Consider the following 20,506-nt stretch of genomic DNA (forward strand, 5'->3'; position numbering starts at 1 on the left):
AAGACTAATGATTGACCATAAGACTGAGTGACAATGAGGTCACTGTTGACCCTGACGAGAATGGTTTTGATGGACTGGCAGGGGTGAGAGCACGAGAGAAGTGACTGTAAGTGAATGCAAGAACTGCAGATGGAAAGATCACTTAAGGAGTTTTTCAGCAAAGCAGATCAAGGAAAGTGGGTGGCAGCTGGTCAAGGAAGCGGGGGTCAAAAGAGGTTTTTGTTTTATTTGAAGAGAGGAGAAATAGCACACTAAGACATTCAGAATTGTCATTTTATATATGGAAACAACGTCTTCCTCCACAGGTATGCCAAGAGCTAAAGCTGTTTTGTCCTGATCTAGGTTCCTGAGGCTCTAGTTCCAGAACCCAAGTATAACACTCCACCTTTAGCTTTTTTGTGGCCCTAAGGCTACATGATATTAATAAGGTGACAAAATGGTTTCTGAAGCATTGTTTATAGTCATCTATTTTTTCTATTCTTAATCATCAAAATGATGAATCACAAACACACACAACAAAAACCCCACCAACTTGGCCTATCAGGCTCAGCTCAAAAGCCACATCCTTTAAGAAACCTTCCTCAGTTGGCCTTAATTAGTCCTCCTGGGAAGTCCCACAGTTCTTTGAACTTAAATTACTTTGGCTTAAATCACAAGTGTCACTAATGCCTTGATTCCCACATGTTTGCAGCCTCTCTCATTAGACCATAAATTCCTCTAGGGTAGAACTTTGTTTCCATCAGTTCTTAGTAATCTTTGTATGTGCTAGGTACTCAACAAATGCTAACATTGAATTGAATTCATTAATTTATTCAACAAAACAAAATTACGTGCTAGGTATCATGCTCATGTTCTAGGGATAAAATATAGAAACATAATCTTTACCCTCTAAGAAGCCCAAAGTTTAGGAGGTGGGTACAAACGGATAAGTACCAACAATTACAGCACTGTGTGCTCAATGCCCAAATGCCAGCAGAGAATCAAGCAGAGGTTGCTCGGAGAGCCCAATTTCACTCATCTCAGTCACTCTGGAATGGGGAGGAGGAGGCGGCTTGTCTTGATTTTCTTTTCCCTCAGGGTCAGGAACACAATGTATTTTCCATACAATAAGATTAAAGATGAAGGAGAAACTTCTCTAAAATGCTCCCAGTTCCTAATATACTCTGGGCAAAGACTCACCCTCTGCCCAGTTAACATTAACACATATTACAGAAATTGAGTCAGTGGTAACTCAGCTATAGCCTATTTCCAGAATAGAACACAGGGGACTTTGTGCCTACTCTTAGACCTAGTATTTGTATTTCTGAATATCAGTCCTGAAGAAGTAGCCACATATATGCACAAGGGTATCTGCTTAAAGCTTTTACTGCAGAATTGTTAATAGTGAAAAATGAGAAAAATTTAATTAAATATTAACTAATATGGAAGTGGTTAAATAAACATATGTATTACAGAATACGATGCAGTCATTAAAAAAAATGACAGAATTATATGCACTAATATGGAAAGGTCCCTTAAGACACTATTAAAGCAAAAGGAACTAATAGAACCAGTATCATTCCATTTGTGTACGTAAAATGCACACATGCAACTTCTCTCACTATTAACAAACCAAATGTACAGATTAAAATGTATGAAATATACAAATGTATGGAAAAATAATAAGAAGGATATAGTAAAAGAGAAGGTTTATTTTTTTAAGATTTTATTTATTTATTTGAGAGAGAGAGAGCATGAGTGGGGTTGCGGGGAGGGGCAGAGGGAGAAGAAGAAGCAGACTCCGCATTGAGCAAGGAGCCTGATGCAGGGCTTGATTCCAGGACCTGGAGATCATGACCTGAGCCGAAGGGAGATGCTTAACCGACTGAGCCACCCAGGCGTCCCCAAAGAGAAGGTTTAAAAATCTTGTCCACAGAGTAAATATACCCAAGATCAAAGTTTGGTAGTTTGACACTTAACTCCTATGATATACTGATTGTACTTAAGATATGTCCAACTAAGAGGAAAACATATGTTTCTACTTTTGTTGTAGTACTTTTCCTTTCTGGAGTTAGAAAGGAACTTGCTCGTTCTGTAGTGTGAGAGTTAAGAGATGTGTGCTCTGGGGGCACTTGGGTGGCTCAGTTGGTTAAGTGTCTGACTCTTGATTTCAGCTTGGGTCATGACCTCAGGGTCCTGAGATCAAGCCCTGGGTTGAGCTCTGTGCTTGGCAGGGAGTCTGATTGAGATTCTCTCCCTCTCCTTCTACCCCGACCCTGCTTGCACAATCTCTCTCTCTCTCAAATAAATAAATCTCAAAAAAAAAAAAAAAAAAGAGAGATGGGTATTCTAGTTTTGGCCCTGCTATCAATTAGCAGTGTGACTTTGGGCAATCTGTTTCCCCTCTCTGGACCAGCTAGAGATAAGGCACTTAGACAAGACCAATCTCTCTGGCCCCTTCCAGTTTTAAGAATCTATGAGTTGGGCGCCTGGGTGGCTCAGTCGTTAAGCGTCTGCCTTCGGCTCAGGTCATGATCCCAGGGTCCTGGGATCGAGCCCCACATCGGGCTCCCTGCTCGGCGGGAAGCCTGCTTCTCCCTCTGTCTGCTGCTCCCCCTGCTTGTGTTCCCTCTCTCACTGTGTCTCTGTCAAATAAATTAAAAAATCTTAAAAAAAAAAAAGAATCTATGAGTTAATGGGTCATGTTTGGTTTAGTCATTCAGGAGACTGGAAAGGAGGAGCACACATTTACCATCCCTGGAGGGAGGCTACTGCCGTGAAAGGAATGAAGTTTCCTTGTTGGGAAGGAAGGCACAGTTTGGAAATCCGAAAGGAGGGGAAATTGCAGGATGAAAGGTAAGAGCAGATAACAAACAAGTGAATGCTTACCAACGTAGGGATTTAGAGTTAAAAATGAGTGGTAAAGAAAAGGAATCATGTGCTAGGCAGTACAGTAGGCCAGGGGATCCAATCATAAACAAGAAACACACAGTCCTTGAGAAAAATTTTAGGAAGAACATCAAGAGGTATCTCATTAATTCGTCCAGCCAATTCACCTTTGTCTTTTTAAGTGTTTTTTTGTTCTGTTTTATTTGTTTTTTTAGTAAACTCTGCCCCCAACATGGGGCTCGAATTCACGACCCCAAGATCAAGGGTCACATGCTCTACTGACTGGGCCAGCAAGGCTCCCCTCATCCAGCAAATCTTAACTGAGTAGCTACATTACTACAAGTATGTTCTCAGTCTGGACGTAGTAAAACATGAGCAAGAAAGTAAAGGTCCCATCTTCATGAAGCCTACTTCTGGGGGGGGGGGGAAGTCAAGAAACGGTAAATAAATTTTCCTGTAGCAGAAAGGGCTATGAGGTAAAAAAAGAAAGGTGTGTGGGGGTAGAAAGGGTGGGGGAAGACTGAGAGCTACAGATGAGGGCCCAGGGAACAGCTCTTAGAGGAGAAGACCTGAAGGAACAAGTCATGAAGACTGTGGAGGACAGTGAAGAGTAAATGGACAACAGAAGTTTGATATTCAGTGTAGATATCATAGAGTTGTTTCTTATCCTGACCTGCCGTAAAAGGACACAGTAGTACATTAACAAAACCACAATTTAACATTCCATGTATATAAATTCCTGCCCTGCCTGAGCTTCATTACTACTTTCAAAATGAGCATCCATTTAACTGCATGCTCCACCAATCCCATTCCCAAGAACACCTAAGAACCCAGAAGAGCCAGCCCAGAGGAAAGCTAGCATCTCAAGAGCCCTGCACTGTACCCCGTCAGTGGGCTCTGTGCCACGCACTTCTTTGTTGTCAGGTTTGGGGCTAGAAGAGCTGGAACACTGTATTCGCTTTGCATTTCTCAAAGCGCTCTGTCGTCAGGTTCTCTGCAACCTGATCTCCCTTAGAGCTCACATACACAGCCTCCATTTGTCACACCCTTGCTAGATCCTGCTCTCCTTCATGGATCTACGTCTCTGCTCCCACTTCCTGGGGGCCACTGCTTGCCTCTGATTAATCCTCCCTCCCCTTAACTCCTACCATGCCATGTAGCTAGTTTCTCAAGACTGTACTGGATTCTAGTCTCCAGGTTGGGGGTCAGTCCTGACCAGGTTTCTATGTAGAACAAAATGAATGCATGTAGTCAGAGAATATAGCTTTCAGGGCTGCAATTTGACACAGGCAGAGATTTGCAAGATCCTACATAAAGGGTTCTTAATTTTAGCTTTAGGGATCCCTATATGTCACATTTTATTATGCATATCTCATTGGCATTCTCCCATTCTTCCTTGCAAAGAGCACTATTTCTGTTCAATTTTGTTCATGTATCCACCATCCCCCCTGCCCCAGCCATCACCCATGTGATTATGTGATTCAGGCTAATGTCTTCAAGGGTCTAAGTGAATCATGGTAGACACATCCCCTTGCCTTAATTGGTTTATGTATGGGCATGTGACCCAGTCTGAACAATGAGGTGTGAAAGAAAATCTGCTGAAGACATTTTATCTCTGCTATGACAACACCTTAGGGTTACTGCAGCCAACCTGAAACCATGAGGGACCAGAGGATGAAGTCAATAGCTGAGGTTGGCAGAGCAGAAAAATGAAAGGAATCTGGGTCTTGAATGATATCATGAAGCCAAAAAATTAACCAGTCCTGGACTTTTTGTTTTGTGCAATGATTCATTCCTTACTGTTTAAAGCCAGTTGAGTTGGGAGTTTCTGTTATCTGCACCCAAAACCATTCTAACATATAATATGAAAACTGGAATGTTCTTTAAAATTATAGAGCACTTTGGAGCACCTGGCTGGCTCAGTTGGAAGAGCATGCAACTCTTGATCTTGGGGTCGTGAGTTCAAGCCCCACATTGGGTACAGAGATTACTAAAAAAAAAAAAAACCTTAAAAAAAATTGTAGAGCATTTCTATGTCAGTTCAATGTCTATCAATACAAAGCCAGAAAAGTTAAATTTGCCCAAACGAACTTAAGACAGTGCGTATACACACACACACACACACACACACACGACTTTTCCAAAGAGCTAAGTCATCCTTATACATGTGCCAACCTATTAAAAAAAAAAAGGTGAGTAACTATTTACAGTAGTAGTTCATGTGAAGGGGTTATATGCTGAGTATATTTCGCAACTATTGACTAACCCATTTCATTATGAACTAAAACCTTGGGCTCTGGGACACCTGCTACTATTCCTTAGTTTCTGATTAAGCAATAAAACCTCAATTATCCCATCCAGAAGGGTTGGGTTTAGGGTTTGTTTTTTTGTTTTTTTGGGGGGTTGTTGGTTTTTTTTTTTTTGTATTCTTCTTTATCCAGATGAGATGTTCTCGTTGCTTCAGTTGAAACTTATTTGAACCACAAGATTCCAAAATCCTAATTCACCTTTTGTCTTTAAGATAGCACATAGCTGGGCGCCTGGGTGGCTCAGATGGTTGGGCATCTGCCTTCGGCTCGGGTCATGATCCCGGGGTCCTGGGATCGAGTCCCGCATCGGGCTCCCTGCTCAGTGGGGAGCCTGCTTCTCCCTCTGCTTCTCTCTCTCTGTCTCTCATGAATAAATAAATAAAATCTTAAAAAAAAAAAAAAAGATAGCACATACTCGCCCCCGGCAAGAGCGAATATTAACATCCTGTTACGTTGTCCCCTTAAAAATATGCATATTATACGGCTTTTACAAAAAATGGTATTGATTTCTGATTTTCCTCACCCCCATATTCAGAAAGTACTCACTACAGACTACAATATTTAGACTAAGAGATACCCATGAGAACTGAAGTTAGAGAGACCACCATCTTTTCCTCAGCCATTTCTGACTGGCTTCAGGGAAATGAACACAGTAAATTCAAGCTCACTTTTAGAAACTTACTCAAGTAGATACTAGTCAGAGAGGTTTATCTTCGTTCAGCTCTAATAACTTCTACTTTGTGCAATGATGATGACAACACCTGGCTATTTGCATTTCCATATTCTTCTCAGGAAGTCAGCAATAATCAACCTGAGAAACACACAGCTGTGTGTTCAAGAAAGCAAGTGAAGGATCTAGATTTGTTTGAACAAACTTGATAAGAATGAGTTGCTTCGGAAGGTGAAAAATCAAGTGCATAGTGAAAAGAGAAATGGAAAATTTTTTAACCTATGACTTACCTGTATCAATTATCATCTATGTGAAAAGATTCTTTTCATATATTAGGATTTGGAAGATTTTTATCAAGCTTTTCAATGGAACTTTCAAGTCCACACTGATAGATTCATTTATGAGATCCCGTCTTCTTTCACAGAAGAGCTGAGATGACTTGCAACAAGAGACTCTAGAATGCAGTGTAGAAGAATGCTATCAAATCTGAATTAACAGAATCACTTCTGGAGCCAGGGGACCTGCTGATTTCAAGGGCTCAACCATTCCCCTTGTTAACTGAAACAGCTCTTAAAAGTGAAATTGAGAAAAGGTGAGTGAGAAAGAAAATGCCACCCTTGGCCAAATCCTTACACCAGCTTATTAAAGCTCCACTATTAATGTCTGGGGGACTCCTCTATTCCTTCTTTCTTTCCTCCCTTCTGTCCTTTCCTTTTAATTAAAAAAAAAAATTTGGAGGCAGAGAAATGAACGCAGGTACAACCATTCCTACGTACTCTATTCTATCTACCGATAGGAAGCAACTAAGAAATATCCTGTCCAGGGGCGCCTGGGTGGCTCCGTCGGTTAAGCGACTGCCTTCGGCTCAGGTCGTGATCCTGGAGTCCCGGGATCGAGTCCCACATCGGGCTCCCTGCTCAGCGGGGAGCCTGCTTCTCCCTCTGACCCTCTTCCCTCTCGTACTATCTCTCATTCTCTCTCTCTCTGAAATAAATACATAAAATCTTTAAAAAAAAAAAAAAAGAAATATCCTGTCCTGCTGGTTAAGGTATTGCTGAGTAAAACCAGTTATATTTTTCAAAGATCGAACGATCACTTACAGCCAGCACTCCTCTGTAATCAGAAGTTTATATGCATTCTGAGTAATGTTTTAGTCCAGTGTTTCTTAAACACAAACACGGGCACTGAAATTGTGCAGTGCGACTTGATTATAATGTGAATCCAGGTGATTCAAAATTATCAGTAACATGAAAATGCAACATTTAAAAAATTCTTTTAGAGAATTCACAGATCCCTAAAATATATCAGAATTTAATCTCCAGGCTTCATTTTGAGAAAGGCCCTTCCCACTAGCCAATTTAATGAAAACATTTAATATGTACTACTATGGGCAAGGGATTCCATAGGGCACTAGAGACTGAGAGATGAAGGAGATTTTGTTCTTCCAATAATTTTTTTTTAAGTAAGCTCCACTCCCAGCATGGAGCCCAATGTGGGGCTTGACCTCATGACCCTGAGATCAAGAGTCACATTCTACTGAGTGAGTCAGCCAGGTGCCCCTGATAATGCCCCCCCTTTTTTTTAATAGACTTTATTTTTTAGAGCAGTTTTAGGTTCACAGCAAAATTGGGCAGAAAGTACAGAGTTCCCATATACTTCCTTCCCTCTCTTTCCCCAGATTCCCCCACTAGCAACATCCTGCACCAGAACCAGACATTTGTTTCAAATGATGGACCGATACGAACACAGCATTATCATCCAAAGCCCACAGTTTACATTAAGGTTCACTCTGGTGTTGTACAACTGCATGGGTTGACAAATGTATAAGGACATGTATCCAGCATTATAGTATCATACAGGAGAGCTTCACTGACCTAAAGCTCCTCTGTGCTCTGCCTCATCTCTCATCCCCATCTCTCCCTCTGGGCTAACCCCTGGCAACTACCGATCTTACTGTCTCTATAGTTTTGCCTTTTCCAGAATGTCCTATTGTTCCAACAATATCATAGTGTATGTAGACTTGGCTTCTTTCACTTAGTAATAGGCTTTTAAGGTTTCTCCATGTCTTTTCATAGCTTGATAGCTCATTTTTTTTTTTAAAGATTTTATTTATTTACTTGACAGAGAGAGACAGTGAGAGCAGGAACACAAGCGGGGGAGTGGGAGAGGGAGAAGCAGGCTTCCTGCCGAGCAGGGAGCCCGATGTGGGACTCGATCCCAGGACCCTGGGATCATGACCTGAGCCGAAGGCAGACGCTTAACGACTGAGCCACCCAGGCACCCTATAGCTCATTTCTTTTATGTGCTGAAGACATTCCACTGTCTGGGTATACTATAATTTATTTATCCAATCACCTACCGAAGGACATTTTGGTTGCTTCCAAGTTTTGGCAATTATGAATTAAGCTGCTATAAACATATACAGGCAGGTTTTTGTGCAGATATACGTTTTCAGCTCATTTGGGTAAATACTAAGGAGCATGATTGTTGGATTATATGCTAAGAATATGTTTAGTTTTATATGAAACTGCCCAACTGCCTTTCCAAGTGGCTGAACCACTTTGCATTAGCGGTTCCCCACTCTTCAAATCCTTAACTTCATGCCCCAATGATATGACCCTGCCTATTTTCAGTCATATTCACCTAGCAGCATGCCCTTTGTTACAGTCGCCTGGTATAGCTAATTTAAAAATATGGTATATACATTGAGTGGAATATTATTTGTCAGTAAAAAGGAATGAGGTTCTGATACATGCTGCACCATAGATGAACTCTGAAAACATTAAGTGAAAGAACACAGTCACACAAAAAACCACATATGTATGATTTTATTTATGGAAATGGAAGTGACAACAATAAGTAAATCCTTAGATACAGAAAGTATATTTGTGATTGCCTGACTGGGAATGGGTACAGAATTTCTTTTGGGGTAATGAAATGTCCTAAAATTGACTGTGGTGATGGTTCACAACCTTGCGAACACACAAAAAAATTCTGAACTGTACATTGTAAATGGGTGAATTGTATGGTATATGAATTACATCTCAATAAAGCTGCCTTTTTAAAAAGAAGTTTTGGAAGTAGGAGGGGTAGGAGGACTAGAGAATCTATTTTACAATAAAGCTGGAAAAAAATAACTTATATAAAAATCTTCACATACTAGAAGAGAAGAGGTATACAGAAACAGAATCAGATGTAAAATACACTTCTGCCTTCTAAAAGCTCAGAGACCACAGGCTTGGGGCAAATTCCATGGACAAATCACAATGGCTGCTTCCCTCAAACATGAGGCAGGGGATCCGGATTCTTTGACGATATGCCCAATACAGGAACCAGATCCTGCCCTTGACCACCAATGAAGCAGAACCCAGAGTTTTCCCTCTGCTTTGTGAATGGCATTGCTTCTGCCAGCTCTTTGCTTCCTTATTTGTCAGTAAAAGATGTGCCAGTACAATTTCAGTCTTTACTACTTCAGAGCTGCCAGTTTAGGGAGTGACATTTTTAAAAACCTTCTAAATTAACATTCACTGCATCAGTTTTTTTTTTAATATTTAGTGTAATTCAAAAGTCTCTTAAACGAGGCAAGAAAAATATTGAAGATTTAAACCTAGAGGTCTTTGTATACAGTTAGCCGTTTGGTCCAATATCCCATCTCTAGGTATGGCTGTGCCAAACCACATTTGACAAACATTAACCCAAGGAGAGTTAAGACCTCCTGCAAATATTTAAAAACCTTTGTGCTCCAGCCTTTTTTATTTTGTCTAAATCAAATCTCTTCTTCGCTTTATTTTCCTCCCCTGTATGGACCGGACTCAAGTGGCGATAGAGAACTGGTCATTCTCTGCATATCTCTGAATCTTCATCTTATCTTTGCAAGCTCCCAGGTCTCAGTTACAGTGTTTAAACCCCCTCTGTAATCCAACCAGTTTAAGTACACTCTTCCTCTCTCCACAATAGTACTTTCTATACTTTTAGTTTTTATATTAGATATATTGGGGAGAAAAAAAAGTAAAAGTCCAAGACAGTTAAATGATACAACATGCACAATTTCACTAAATTAGGGCGCCTGGATGGCTCAAAGTTAAGCGACTGCCTTCACCTCAGGTCATGATCCCAGAGTCCCAGGATCGAGTCCCACCCACATCGGACTACCTGCTCAGCGGAGAGTCTGCTTCCCCCTCTGACACTCCCCCCTCTTGTGCTCTCTCTCTCTAATAAATCAATAAAATCTTTAAAAATATTTTTTTCACTAAGTTAGTTACCAAAAAGGATAGAGAGAAACTACTTTCCTCTCATCTTGAATTCCCATTTATTCTGGAGCTAAAGTGATCCTTAGGGGTAGCATCATGGACAGTCACATGCCCTCACAGAAATACTGCTGCTGATCCAGTCAGTGAGGAAATAGGAGACAAAACAGAAATCTAATTCTGTTCATGTACACTATTATGTCTTTCTTAACATCTATTCATTTTTCTTCCATTTCAGAACCCAGAACTCTACTTCACTACTGAAAGATACACAGCAGAAGAACTACCAGTCGCTTGTAACATCTCATGCCATACAAGTTATTGCTATGTGTGGACCAGAGTCAACAGAGATTATAATTTCTGTCAAGGTCAGAAGCAGATTCGATTGACAGGGCAGATCCTGACAGGCAGGATTTCCCCTCTAAAAGCCATTTAGAGAATTAAATAATTTAAATGCAATTAATTTTTGATGAAATTCATCATTAAAAAACTCATAGGTAAATTTTGATCTATTAACAACAATTACCTTTCAGCCTTGAATTTCCCCTGCAGCTCTGGGGAAATCATCTCTTTTCTGATTTTGGTTTCCCTCCCCCACACAGCCCTTTATGAACAGGGGAGAGATTTTAGTGAAGATGAGTTATGCAGCTACAGACACAAAATGCCCTGGAATAAAACAGTGTTGTGTGCCCTTGCAAGCCTCTTTATCTGCAAAGCCCTGTGTGCCTATTATCTTGTTAGAGCCTCACAAAAATTTGAGGTAGGTAGAAAAGAAATCCTATTAACTCTGTATTACAAACAAGTTAAGAAAAGTTGAAAACAGGCTGATCCCAGGTCACACAGCTACTGAAGAACAGACAAGTTTTCAAGACCAGGCTCCTGTCTCCAGGCAGAGGGTTTTTTCTACTGCCATCAGGACATTTACTTGGCTTTCCATTAAGATCAGCAGGAACTTCCGTTCTGAAACAAAGGACATAAATGTGGCCAACTGGTTCCCCCCGCATCTCTGACATTTCAGTCCTTGCAATTTTCTTCTCTCTGTTTAACCTTATAAAGCATGGGCAGAAGAGAAGCCTGGGACTTAGTCCTTAAAACAGTGCTGGTCCATGGGCAATCACCAGACCTGTCACTTTATTGTCTTGTATAAGGGCGGGAATCCTATTAATTCTAGCCTCCAGAGAAGAACCAAAAAATTCCCCTCTTCTTTCCCATATTCAAGGGGGAAAGAACTGAATACTTTCGATTTCCTGACAGTAGGAGATGACTGACAAATGGCTTTGTGAAAGCTGCTGAACCCTTCAACTTGATGCACATATTAGGGCACCGCGGCGTGCTGGAGCCAAAGCCACCGTCTAGTCTTGATAGGGCTTGCCAGGGAGGCAGGTCACACTAGTCACCGGGCAAGAATGCTGGGTAGTCCCTGGATAGATTTCCCCCTACTGGTGTCTACATGTCAGGACCCACATTTCTCCCTAAGGCTAATTGTTGATCTGCCGCTTTTGGTTTTTCATTCATACTGTTATCCTTTTTAAGGTAATGTAACCAAGACATGACCCTGACTTATGAGAAGGTTAGCAAAGATTTCCAGACTTCTTAGCCCTCCCTTTCCTGGGTCTAGTTTCATTGTATCTCATCACACAGCCCACATAAGCAGGGATAGTTTGCATGTAAATTATATGTAGACAGATGTTGATAGACTTACATGTAACCCAAGGACAAGTTATTAAATTAAAACAAACCTGTCCGTGGGGCTATTGTTGGTGCAAGTGACCTCCCAGGCATGTTTTAGAGAGACAGGGAGACCTTCTCGTCTCCAAACAGTTCTTCTATTAGCAAACTGTACTGCCTCGGAGTCTACTTAAGGATTAGAACTTCATTTCTTTGGACTACACAGCCTCCCTATTAAAAATGTAAAATCATCCCAAGAAGGGCAGCACAACAGGAGGCTGCCATCCATCCCTTAGTAAATATTAATATGCCCGCCTCCTCCTTTTTACAAGCTGGGAAGGAACAAGAAAGATTTGATGGTGAGATAATTTCTGAAATTTGATTACTTTCTAGTGATGGTCAAGCCTGAGTAGGGACCTGTAGAGGGAAATTTTAAATGGGAGGGGAGAAGGGAAAAAGAGTTAAGTGAAGGCACTGGGAGAAGTAGAGACCCTACCTAACACTTTGACCTGCGCAAGGACGTTTTCTTTCCTTATCTTCAAATGACAAAGTGATGCGCAAATAAGAACCACAGATAAATATCTTTGGGACAAAGTAAAACAATGCACAGGAAATGCTTTGTACCAATGGATCTTTGGCAACTCAATGAACTAAAGTAAAACGGAAACAAAGTTTGAAATAGGAGATGCCAAGACTTCTATAGTTAGGTATTAACTAGATTACTCATTCCATTTCATCAGCTCATTGAACTTCAAGATTGGTTCAATCGGTGTATAAACTATCAGTTTACACAAAGTCACCCTGCAAGGAAAATCTGCAACAACTGACTCTACCCCTGTATGTTACTGACAAGACAAATAGGGTAGTTCTCCCGAAAAGTGTGCTTGAGACAGTGACAGACTTCAGAAACGTGGTGGAATTTTCTTGAAGGGCGGAATTAACAAAGTAAAGCACAGAAATGTGATCACAAGGAAGGAAAAGTTCCAGGTTTATTGCAAGTTATTTTAAAAGATGAAAGAAGAAAAAAAAAACTTGATATTTTAAATGGAGACGCTCTTTACAATTTTGTAATGATGAAAGTATTAAGACCATTTCCACTGACTTAATTAATTTAATTTGCTACATAAATGTTCAAACTCGTTAAAGCATGCCCAAGTGTTGGTTAGCCTCATAATATTGACAAACACAAATCAGGAAGCCTGTGGCCTGAGAATATACTTCATGTTTAAATTATTAACAGAACATTCCTCAAGTGCTACGAAATCAGGTCAAACAAAAGGAAAATTAAGTTACAATTTCTTTCTAAAGGGATTATTATATTTCAATTAGATTGTTGGTGTATTCTCTTTTAAGTCCATTAAGTCATAAATGAATGCAAGGATCTAGTTCAAGATTTGCAAAGAAAGGGGAGAATCAGGTGCTTCTCTGTCCTGTATCCTTTCACATACACACTGAAGGATCCAAATTAATGTTTTCATTTGCTCTAAATAGGAATAGGGGAGTGAGATAAGAAGAAGTATGAAGACACTGAAAATAAAAATAGCAGAAGAAAATGCTGGAGCATTCAAGTATACTTAATATTGTTATCTTTGAAGAAAGGACCCTTTGCCAATGGCATCTTGTACCTTCTGAGCCAATGATTCTTGCAGTTGGTGATTTTCAGAAAAGAAACGCCCTATCTACTCAAATATGTTTAAAGAGAACTAATTACAAAAGGTAATACTTCTGTGGTTAAAAGTAGAATACAAAGCTTGATTTGGGGAGGAAAAGGACTTAAGAATGATCTGGAAAGATGAGTCACTTCCAAAGAGACTCAATTGAAAAGCAAGTAGTGAAGGGCTGTCAAAGAAACAGATTTATATGCTGGGAAAATGGTTACCTTAGAATAGAGGTCAGCAGACTTGTTTTGTAAAGAGCCAAAGAGTAAATACTTTTGGCTTTGAGGGCCATACAATTTCTGTGTAACTACTCAACTTTTGTCATTTTGGTGCAAAAGTTGCCACAGACTACTATTTATAAGCAAATATGCATGACTGTTTTAATAAAATTTTATTTATGAACACTGAAATTTGCATTTTATATTCTTACTATATCACAAAAGATTATTTTGCTTCCCCCCAACCATTTAGATTTTATTATTATTTTTTAAGTAATCTCTACACCCAACATGCGGCTCGAACTTAAAACCCCAAGATCAAGAGATGCATGCTCTACTGACTGAGCCAGCCAGGAGCCCCTCAACCATTTAAAAATGTGAAAACCATTCTTGCTTATAAGCTGCGCAAAAATAGACAACAGGCTGGATTTGGCCTACGGGCTATAGTTTATTGACCCCTGCAATTTCCCAACATAAAAGCCCCACGATTTTTTTGTTACAGAAATTAATTCCCTGTTGCTACTGCAGTCATCAATGTACATTCTGCTTCTAAGAGCTCATGCCAATATCAGGCAGCTGGTTTTCACAGTATAATTTGGCTTTTATAGTCTCCATATCAATTAAAATAAAAGTTTTGATTAAAGCAAATAACATTTATTTATGACAGTTGTGATTAAGGGCTCAGACCAAACACCAACTAGCAGTGTGACCTGGGGAAGTCACTAACTCTTCTGAACCTGTTACCTTTTCTATAAAATGGCAGAGAAGAAGAATCACCTTGTTGGGCCACTTCAAGCATTATGAGAGAACATGCACATGAAGTGATTAACAGAGAACCTGGCATGGAAGAAGACCTCAACTTTAATTTGTATGCTGGAATGAAACAGGATGATCACCTATTTTACTTGTCTAAAGGGCTACTTTCTCAGGGTTGGCCTTGGGAAATGAAGGAATATGATTTACTCACTCAAAAATAACAAGAAGATAATAGCAACCAACATTTCTTCACCCCTTACCATGAAAGACACTGGTTCTGAACACTACATATATTATCTTTCATTATTACCTTATCAGGTAGTTACTATAATTATCCCCAATTTATAGTTAAGTAACAGAGAGATAATATAATTTGTGCACAAAAATTAAAATGTATTCCAAGGTGATGTCTATATGTCAAACTCTTATTTACCTGCCCAATGGCTGCCACAATCAATAGCCCCACCTCTCTACTTGGTATCTGGCAACCTCACCACGGGAATTAATACAGTAATGAGTATGTCTCTGTAATGACACTCAAATATCTGTAAGGAATATCATATATATTATACCATTTGAGTCTCTCAACATTTCTATGAGAATAACAGCTCCTGGGTGGATTACAATTCCATCTTCACTACATGTTAAAAAAAATGACAGTCTCTCATTTCTTCCTCTGAATTGCTATAATATCTACTTTTCGGGGGCATGTGGGTGGCTCAGTTGGTTAAGCCTCTGACTCTTGGTTTCGGCTCAGGTCATGATATCGGGATGGTGAGATCGAGCCCCATGTTGGGCTCCACACTCAGTGTGGAGTCCGCTTGAGATTCTCTCCCTCTCCCTCCACCTCTTCCCCTGCTCGCATGTTCTCTTTCTCTCAAATAAATAAACAAAATCTTAAAAAAAAATCTGCTTTTTCTCACCATTCTCACAGACACCCCTCTAATCAAAGTCCTCATCTCTTTGTGCCAAGGAATACCACAACAGCCTCCCAGAGATCTCTCTGGCTCCAGGCGCTCCTTTCTTCATCCATCTTTCATGCCCCTGCCAAGCACACCTACACATCTCTCATGTTGCTTCCTTTCTTATGAATCTATAGTGATTACCAAATGCCCATCACATCAAGTCCAAACTCCTCTGTCCAGCCTTCAGAGCTCTGCCCCACCCTCCGTATCTAGACTTATTTCCCCAAGGCACCAAACACAACTTGTTGTAGGAAGACAGCTCTCCATTCATACCACATGCCTTCCACTTTTGTTCTGTTCTCATGCTTTCTTTCCTATCTAGGGACATCTTTTCTCCTCCTTTCTCACATGTAACCCCTAGTTGGGTATCCATCATCAATTCTCTTGCCCAGATTGCCCCAACAATATTCTAAGCAGGTCTACTTGCTTCTAGTCTTGTCCCACTGTCATCCTTCATAGAGCAACCAAAGTGGTCTTGTTAAAATGTAGTTATGACTAATTCTTCCCTCCTTAAAATCTTTCAATGGCTTCCATTTAAGGTCAACAAAAGTCCAAATCCCTTAACACAATACAAGCAGGTCTTTATGATCTTGGCTTTTTGAACCAAGTCAGGCCGTGGAAACTGGTCTAAGTTTGAAGATGAATGAGAATCATGATTTTCTCTCTTTTTAAAAAAAAAAATCGTTTTTAGTAATTTTTTTTAAAAGATTTTTTATTTTTTATTTGACAGAGAGAGAGAGAGAGAGAGAGAGCACAAGCAGGGGGAGTGACAGGCAGAGGGAGAGGGAGAAGCAGGCTCCTTGCTCAGCAGGGAGACCAATGTGGGGCTCGATTCCAGGACCCCGGGATCATGACCTGAGCCAAAGGCAGATGCTTAACCAGCTGAGCCACCCAGGTGCCCCTTTAGTTATTTATTTTTAAAAATATTTTATTTATTTATTTTTGAGAGAGAGCACGTGCGAGCAGGGGGAAGGGCAGAGGGAAAGGGAGAGAGAGAATCTCAAACAGACTCACTGCTGAACACAGAGCCCAACACAGCGCTCTATCTCGCGACCCTGAAATCATGACCTGAACCAAAATTAAGAGTCGGCCGCTCAACTGACTGAGCCACCCACGCGCCCCATATTTGCTGAGCCCAACAGAGGGCTCAAACTTAAAACCCCAAGGTGAAGAGTCACATGTTCTACCACTGAGCCAGCCAGGCACCCCTGTTTTCTTCTTTTTTAATTTCATTTACTCCTAAAGCAGCAATCACGCAGGACAAAGATATATGAATAAGGTGAGGATTCAGGGAAGTGAATATAGTCTCCCACTGCCTCTCTTCAATCTCAAGGAGTGTGCTGAAATTGAGCATGTATAGACCAGACTCAAAGCAGCTTGCAGCTAAGGCTAAAAAAACTAAAGAGAGATCTGAACTGCTGCACATCACAGGCAAGACAAAGTCTGCAGTCTGAGTCTAAGTTAACTGCCTAGTAAAACAAAAAAATTTTTTTTCAAGATTTTATTTATTTGACAGAGAGACAGCTAGAGAGGGAACACAAGCAGGGGGAGTGGGAGAGGGAGAAGCAGGCTTCCCGCTGAGCAGGGAGCCTGATGCGGGGCTCGATCCCAGGACCCTGGGATCATGATCTGAGCCGAAGGCAGACGCTTAACGACTGAGCCACCCAGGCGCCCCTAGTAAAACAAAAATTTAACAGTGTTTGGTGGACTACAAAAGAACCCACAGCCTGCCCAACATAATACTCATAATGTCTAGGACATAATCCAAACTTGGTTGTTACACAAAAATATAACTCATTCTCAAGGAGAAATATCTATCAACAGAAGCCAATACTGAAATGATATAGATATTTTAACTGCCGAAATGGATTTTAAAGCAGCTACTATAACTATGCTCAAGGAGGTAAAGGAAAATATACTTAAATGAAAAGACAGGAAATCTCAATAGAGAAACAGAATGTATAAAAAGAACCAAATGGGGAATAAAATAACCCAAATTTGAAATTCTAGAAATGACAAATACCTAAAATAAAAAATTTACTGGATGGGCTTAAATTCACAGGATGTCAAAGAAAAGAATTCCTGAACCTGAAGATGGATCAATTGAAACTGTCTAATCTGAAGGAAAGAGAAAAGACTTGGGAGAGGGAGGAAGTAGAGCCTGAGGACAAAAGCAAAAAATTCTAGCATACATTATAACCGGAGTCCTAGAATGAGGACTGAAAACTTAAAACAAAGTAGTATCGCTAATAAGTCAGGAGTGGAGATTAAGAAGGATAAAATATACTTGATCCAAAAGAAGTAAGAAAAAGAGGGAAAAGGAACAAAGAATAGATGAGACAAACAGCAGGATGGCCGATTTAAACTCAACCATATCAAAAATTATTTAAAATATAAATAATCTAAACAATTTAAAAGACTAAAGTGAAAAGACTGTCAAACTGAGTAAAAAAAGGGGCGCCTGCGTGGCTCAGTCGTTAAGTGTCTGCCTTCGGCTCAGGTCATGATCCCAGGGTCCTGGGATCGAGCCCCACATCAGGCTCCCTGCTCAGCGGGAAGCCTGCTTCTCCCTCTCCCACTCCTGCTTATTTTCCTTCTCTCGCTTTGTCTCTCTCTGTCAAATAAATAAATAAGATCTTAAAAAAAAAATGGGTAAAAAAAAGGCAAGATCCAAAAAACAAGCAAGATCCAACAATATGGTGTCTACAAAAACCCACTTCAAGTACAAAGACATAAATTGATTAAGAGATAAGGAATAGGAAAAGATATACCAAAAAAAAACACAAACAAACAAAACCATACCAAAAAAAAAAAAACAAAAAACAAAAAAAACCCCACAACCCACTAATTTTAAGGAAGTGGAATGGCTATATTAACATCACAAAAAGGAGACTTTGGAACAAGGAATACACAACAAGGAGACATAACAATTCTAACTGCATGCATACAGTAACAGAGGTTCAAAATGGGTGAGGCAACGGGCGCCTGGGTGGCTCAGATGGTTAAGCGTCTGCCTTCGGCTCAGGTCATAATCCCAGAGTCCTGGGATCGAGTCCCACATCGGGCTCCCTGCTCCTTGGGAGCCTGCTTCTCCCTCTGCCTCTCTCTCTCTCTCTCTCTCTGTCTCTCATGAGTAAATAAATAAAACCTTTAAAAAAAAAAATGGGTGAGGCAAAATTAATAGAACTGAGAACAGAATTAAGAAATATCTACAATTAGAGTTGGAGATTTCAACCTCCTTTTTCAGTAATTGTTAGGACAAGTACACAGGAAATCAGTAAGGATACCAAAGATGTTAACAAATTATCAACTGAGCCACCCAGGCGCCCCTAGTAAAACAAAAATTTAACAGTGTTTGTTAAACAGCTCAACTTGAAATAATTGATATTTATAGAACAAACTTTATAAAGTGCACATGGGACATTCACCCAGAGACCATCTCCTGGGCCATAAAAAAGTCACAATACACTTAAAATAACTGAAATAATATACAATACATTCTCTGACCACAAACAACTTAGAAAGCAATAATGGAAAGTTACCTGGAAAATCAATATTTGAAGGTTTTTTTTTAAAGATTTTATTTATTTGAGAGAGAAGGAGACACAGAGAGAGTGCAAGCGTGAACAGGTGGGGACAGACAGAGGGAGAGGAACAAGCAGACTCCCTGCTGAGCAGGGAGCTTGACGTGGGGCTCAACCCCAGGATCCTGAGATCATGACCTAAGCCAAAACCAAGAGGCCGATGCTTAAACGACTGAGCCACCTAGGTGCCGGGTAAATGAAGTTTAAACAACAAACATCACACTTTTAAGTAAACCATGGTAGAAACAGAGATCACAAGCAAAATTAGAAAGTATTTTGAAATGAATAAAAATGAAAACATATCAAAATTTATGGAATGAAGCTAATGTAGTTCTTATAGGATAATTTGTAGTTTTTAATGCTTACTTTAGGGGGAAAAAAAAAAGGTCCACAATCTGTGATCTAAGCTTCCTCCATAAGAAACTAGAAAAGTAAACAAATTAAACCAAAAGTTAATAGAAGGAAGGTGTTATAGGCGACCTCTAAAATGGTACCCTATGATTCCCATCTCCTAATATTCCTGCCTTGTGTAATTCCCTTTTTTTTTTTTTTTTTAATTTTATTATGTTAGTCACCACACAGTACATCATTAGTTTTTGATGTGGTGATTCACGATCCATTGTTTTAGTATAACACCCAGTGCTCCATGCAGTACGTGCCCTCCTTAATACCCATCACCGGGCTAATCAATCCCCCCTCACCCCTGATTTCCTCCTCTTGAATTGGGGTTAAACCTAGTGACTCACTTATAACAGACCGACTGTGACAAAAGTGATGCGATATCCATTCTAAGATTAGGTTACAAAATGACTAACGCTTCTATCTTGCTTGGCCTCCCTTGCTCTCCTGGTTGCTCAATTTGGTGAAGGTTAACTGCCAGGCTATACTACACTGCCCTATGGAGAGGAGCATATGGCAAAGAACTGAGGGAAGCTGCAGGGTCAACAGTGAGCAAAGAACTGAGGCCTTCAGTCCAATAGCTCACCAACCGAATCCAACCTACCATGTGAGTGAGCCTGAAAATGGCTCTGTGACCAGTTTATTCTTCAGATGAGACCACAGCCCAGCCAACACCTTAAGTGCAGCTTTGTGAGAGTCTTTGAGGCTGAGACACCCAGTTAAGCCATACTTAGATTCCTGCATTACAGAAACTGTGAGAGAAATGTTGTTTTAATCTGGTAAGTTTTGAGGTAATTTGTTTGATAGCAAAAGATAACTAATACTGAAAGAAATATTGATGATAGGACAGAAAACCAATAAAACAGAAAACCAAAAAACAACAGAGAAAATTAATTAAAGACTGGTTCTTTGCAAAAAAAAAAAAAAAAGTTTTTATAATTAATACACCTTTAGCTAGACTGACCAGGTAGTAAGTAGCACTGTGTGCATCGAAAAGAGGACAAGACTAAGACAGAGCCCTCGGGGACTCTGACCTTTGGAGCTCTGCTCGTGGGGGACAAGCGAGCAAGGAAGACTGAGGGAAAGTAGCCACGAGGTAAGAGAATCAGGCAACCCTTCTGTCTGGGTGGCCCGGAGAGGAAGAAGGTATTTCAAAAAGGAAGC

The 20,506-nt window shown here is 40.3% G+C and overlaps 1 protein-coding gene across 2 annotated transcripts in view; it reads right to left on the minus strand.

Moving 5' to 3' along the window:
- The window catches only part of TANGO6 (transport and golgi organization 6 homolog), a 194,521-nt gene that overhangs the window by 54,766 nt on the left and 119,249 nt on the right, over positions 1-20,506 (minus strand). The gene's annotated exons all lie outside the window — the stretch shown is intronic.

Source organism: Callorhinus ursinus, unplaced genomic scaffold (genome assembly GCF_003265705.2).
Source record: "Callorhinus ursinus isolate GAN/ISIS: 27379988/994484 unplaced genomic scaffold, GSC_fseal_2.0 scaffold37, whole genome shotgun sequence".
Lineage (NCBI taxonomy): Eukaryota > Metazoa > Chordata > Mammalia > Carnivora > Otariidae > Callorhinus > Callorhinus ursinus.